The sequence below is a fragment of the Mustela erminea genome, chromosome 7, assembly GCF_009829155.1.
Source record: "Mustela erminea isolate mMusErm1 chromosome 7, mMusErm1.Pri, whole genome shotgun sequence".
Taxonomy (NCBI): Eukaryota; Metazoa; Chordata; class Mammalia; order Carnivora; family Mustelidae; genus Mustela; species Mustela erminea.
The window spans coordinates 91925162-91930627 of record NC_045620.1 but is presented as its reverse complement, the minus strand read 5'-3'; the positions used below and the strand labels follow the sequence as shown (position 1 = coordinate 91930627).

The following is a 5466-nucleotide window of genomic DNA, read 5'->3' as shown; positions in this document are numbered from 1 at the left end:
TTGCCCCACAAGATAATGAAGCTTCAGAAATTAGAAAAAGTGTCAAGATCCATAGTAGACTTCATCAAATTCTTTTCCAGACTGTTACACAGTAATCACGAGTAACCTTAGCAAACTTCCCTGGATCCTTTCAAATCAAGAAGATGAAATCTTCAGCTTATACTTGACCTTGTCTTTCTTTTCTTTTCTTTTCTTTTCTTTTCTTTTCTTTTCTTTTCTCTTTAAAAAAAGATTTTATTTATTTATTTGACACAGAGAGAGAGATCACAAGTAGGCAGAGAGGCAGGCAAGGAGAGGGGGGAAGCAGGCTCCCCACTGGGCAGAAAGCCTGATGTGGGGCTCTATCCCAGGACCCTGAGATCATGACTTGAGCCAAAGGTAGAGGCTTAACCAACTGAGCCACCCCAGGTGCCTCTTGACTTTGTCTTTCAATTGACACTGCCTTGTGCATCATTTCAGGGATGAACTCTATGACAAAGTCTTCAAGAATATCCCCTGGCTCTGTGTGAGTATTCTGATCATCCCCCAAACAGATATATTATATATTGAAAGCGTTTAGAAAAAGTCTTTTCTGCACCTTGTCCATTTTCTTCATCAAAGATGGGGTTTTCTTCCCCATCTTCTCAAGGTCATTTTTATTCTTGGAGTCCATTCTTGATGTTCTGCCGAGGCTATTCAGTCCTGGACTGAATATTCAGTTGGATGGCTGTGGTGCCAGGTTTGAAACAGAGCTGGATGCCGGGCCAAAGTCTCCCCAAGTCATTGCTCAGAGACTGGAGCTTCTGTCATGAGAGGAGCAGGAGAAGCCCATCCTAAAATGTTATCTGTGTCATTGCTTCCATGGTTAGATTTGGAATGGGTGGTGGGGGCAACATGACTTCTCATGACATCCTCTGAGGATAGAGGGGGAATAATGACTTTGCCTCCAAGGGGGTCTGGGAGTAAATTTAGGCCCCCAGTCCCCTGTAGTCCTGGGCTTAGAAACCCATCATCTCTTGGTTGCAATGTTAATGTTACTCAACTTGATGATCTGTCCTTCTTTGAGGCCCAGATCCAACTTGGGATGAATGTCCAGTTCTTGAGATTCACTGGACAACTTAGATACTTGCTTTACCCACTTCAAGTAATTTTGTGGGAGGATATTAAATTCAAAGACATCACCTGATCCATGAAGTAAATATCAATGAAAGCTCTATGCCCAGTGTCATCCTGGGACCAGATTACACAGTAGAAGCCAGAATCTGTCACTATCTCCTCAGCAATGATAGGATATTGTTTCTACTGGTGCTCAAACAAAGAGCTCCCATGATATTTTATACTCGAGTTGATAGGCAAGCTTCCCTTTTGAAGTGATTTGGAGGTGACTAGTCTAAGTAGGCTGGCCTGTAGCTGTTGTTGGAGGCACTGGGCAGAATGTGGTAGATGTTGACATCCAGCTTCATACAGAGATCAAGGCTTGTATTTCGCCTATGCTATCTTGGCCCTACTTTCCATGCCTACTAAGTCTCTTTTAATCTCTAGGTTCTTTCTTGCTTTCTTTTTCCTTATGATTTATTTGTTGAAGGAACTATTTCTCAGAGTTTGGATTTAAAATATATCCTTGTAGTGTTAATAGGTTCCTCTGCCTTCCACATTTCCTATAAATTTTTAGATTTATAGCTGTGATTCTCAAAGTGTGGTCTGCTCACCACCAGTATCCACACCACCTGGAAATTTGTAAGATATGTTAATTCTTATACCACAAGAGGGGCTGGCCACCTCAGAGGGTCTGGCCATCAAAGTCACCATCTTGGTGAGGCTTAGCATCCCATTTTTGAAGTCATCCATTGAAGAATAAAGGTCAATACAACTGGGGTAGGGAGGGATATAATTTTGGGTGAGGTAGTAGTTGGTCTCTTGATGGGATGGCATGGAAGTATTTCTAGGTTTTAATCAATGAATAATTAAATTTTTTTGCATCATGTCAGAACAAAAAGAATGGTGGACTTATGGTTTAAAAGTTAACTTAGTTGATTTCATGTACTTCGGAAACTATATGCCTACGAAGAGTCCAAGTTCCCCTGCCTTTCTTGGAGAAGTATAGGGACAAGTGTTCACTCTCCCTCAATGCTTAGGCTATCAAATCTTGACATTTTCTAGATGACAAAGTAGCTCGGAAATGGCAAACCCTCTCCTGCCATTTAGTTTTAGGCCACTTCTGGACTTGGCAGTCGAGGGCACCTGGTTTAGACACTCCTTGGTCGGATCCTTCACCCGCAGCAATGGCTCGTCAAGTGTCTGTAGAGAGTTGAAAGCAAGGCTTGTTTTCCCTTCTGATCTTGGTGGAAAGGGTCAGCCCATGACTGGCCATTCTAAAAGACAATCAGAACCTATGCAAACAATTGAGCAAGGACCACTGGGTGAAACTGAACTTTTGTGAACTCATGGAGAAAACACAACTTGCCTACTGAATTGTGAAATCAAGCTTTGTTTTCCAAAGTATTATATCTCAGTGGACAAACTCTAAGATAAATTAAGTGAGACCCATGTTGATACTCCTTTGTAAAAAAAAAAAAAAAAAAAAAAAGGCAAAAGACAGACTGTATGCATTTGTCAACACTCTTAGAACTGAATGCTAAAAGAAAATGGATTTTACTGTAAATAAACTTTTAAACATGGATTGAAAAAGAGTAGATTAGATTAAAAAGATTTTAAAAAATGATAAAACAAGTAGTTGACCACAACTTGTTAGAGTTTTCTTACATATTTACATGATACAGGAAATTCATTTTTCAGTGAGGGAAAAAGATTCTAACTATTTTATAAAGTAGGTAGTCAGGCTGCTGTTTTAAATGAAGATAGATGGTCTGAAAAAGAAATATCCCCACTGATGCTAGGTCAGTGGGGGTCAGAGTGGGGAAGGGTACAGAGGCTGGAACTTACCCATTCTGCTCTTTTTTTTTTTTTAAAGATTTTATTTATTTATTTGACAGAGATCACAAGTAGGCAGAGAGTCGGAGGGGGAGTGTGGTGCGGGGCGGGAAGCAGGCTCTCCACTGAGCAGAGAGCCTGTTGTGGGGCTCAATCCCAGGACCCTGAGATACTGACCTGAGCTGAAGGCAGAAGCTTAACCCACTGAGCCACCCAGGTGCCCCTCCATTCTGCTCTTGTTGGACATTCGGATTGTTTCCAAGTTTAAGTACCTACAAACCACGCTGCACAAATATCCTTGTTCGTTTGGTTCTGGTACATATATGCAAAAGTGGAATTGCTTTGTTGTTTGGTATGTGTATTTTCAACCTTATCAAGTATTACCACATGTTTTTGCAGAGTGGCTGTACTGGTTTATCCCCCAGCACCAGAATGGGGGATAAACTTGCCTGGATTCAAGTGCTCTCCCATAGAGAGTGGGGGGAAATAAGTCATGGAAAGAATGAGGAAGCTGGGCAGGGGAAGGCCTTGGGTGCCAATCCAAGGAGCTCAGACTTTATTTGACTGCCCTGGAAGGCCTCTGGTGATCTGGGGACAAGGAACAGAATGCAAAAACAAGCTTTTAGGAGAGTGAGCCTTTAATGCTCTCAGTTGGTTTTTGTTGTCGGGACAGTGAGGATGGTCATGGGGTTGACTTAAGCCAGCAACAGGATTCAGGTTCACAAGAGAGAGATTTGTGGGGAGAAGGTGCAAAGGGGGAGCTGAGCAAATGCTGTGGGATCATCCCAACTGGATCATCCCAACTCTACCAACGCTTGTCCTTAAATAATCCCGTTAGAGTGTTTCATACTGCCTGTGGGGGTGTGTAGTACTATCGTCCTTCTAGAGCACATTGTGGCAGTATTCAGCAAAGATGAAGATGCACATGCCTAAAGATCTAGATGACCCAAAATATACCAAAACAAAACAAAAGGCAAACAAAACCACCCCAAAAGAGGGGATTTCAAGAAGAAAACAATTGTCAACAATGTACCAGAGAAATCTATCAAGAAAATATACCAGGGGGGTGCCTGGGTGGCTCAGTGGGTTAAAGCCTCTGTCTTCAGCTCAGGTCACTATCCCAGGGTCCTGGGATAGAGCCCCAAATCGGGCTCTCTGCTCAGCGGGGAGCCTGCTTCCTCTTCTCTCTCTGCCTGTCTCTCTGCCTACTTGTGATCTCTTTCTGTCAAATAAATAAATAAAATCTTTTTTTTTAAAAGATTTTATTTATTTATTCGACAGAGAGAGAGATCACAAGTAGGCAGGGAGGCAGACAGAGAGAGGAGAAAGCAGGCTTTCCGAGGAGCAGAGAGCCCAATGTGGGGCTTGATCCCAGGACCCTGGGATCATGACCTGAGCCGAAGGCAGAGGCTTTAACCCACTGAGCCACCCAGGCGCCCCATAAATAAATAAAATCTTAAAAAAAATTTAAAACTCTAGTTCAAGATAAACCGAATTCTTACATTTACTTCTCTTTCATCCCTAAGTTCAACTGAAACTACATTTTTTTTTTTTTTAAGGAAAGAAAGGGAAAATTCCAAAGCAGTGCTGGAAGACAAGTATGGTAGCTCTCCCTTATCTAGATATGTTCCTAGACCTCCAGTAAGTGCCTGGAACCACAGATATACTGAACTCCCTATATACTATGTTTTTTTCCTGTACATACATACCTATGTTAATTTATAAATTAGGCACAGTGTAATTAACAACAACTAATAATAAGATAGAACGACTATAATGATATTCTGTAATAAAAGTCATGTGAATGTGCTCTCTCTCTTTCTCTCAGAATAGCTTATTGTATGGTACTCACCCTTCTGGTGATGCTGTGAGATGATAAAAAGCCCACAGGATGAGATGCAGTGAGGGGAATAGCGTAGGTGGTGTGACCTACGTAGCCTTAGGCTCCTGCTGACCTGCTAATGAAGAAGGAGCACCTGCTTCTGGACCACAGTGGACTGCAGGTAACTGAAACCACAGAAGGTGAACCTGCGGGGAAGAGAGGGACTGCTGTACGATAGATTCTTTGGGATCAGACACTGAGCTCTTGTCCATTTGGCAGGAAAGTCCTCCAGCCTCACTCCACTCAGGTGGTTCAGGTTGGACAACCACGTTCCTGCAGAGCCTGCTTCTGAGTCCTGGCTGAAAGGCTCAGGCTGGGGCACAGTGAGGGGAAGGGATGCCTCTCAGCCACCCCCTCCCGCCCTCACCTTGCGTTCTAGTTTATGGAACAGACACATCATCGTCAATTGAAAGACCAAATGTAGCTTTACCATTGGTCAAGACTTAGAAACCTTGTGGTACATTCTTGGATAGGCTTTCTTAAGCTCCATTTCACCCTCCTCATGGGAAAGATGGGAAAGCCCCAAACTTTACTTCTCAGTGTCCCTTCCTGCTAGACTTCTTCATGTAAACTGAACTTGTGTCACACTTGCTGAGGAACCTGCTTCCTCATACGGAGAGAAGAGGGGTCACCTGTGAATTAGGTAGAGTGGGAAAGCCCTGCAGCCCCGAAAC

The 5466-nt window shown here is 43.0% G+C and overlaps 1 pseudogene; it reads right to left on the bottom strand.

The window, feature by feature from the left end:
- Positions 1 to 628: 628 nt before the first annotated feature.
- LOC116596387 lies at positions 629 to 5192 on the bottom strand (annotated as a pseudogene).
- Positions 5193 to 5466: the final 274 nt, after the last annotated feature.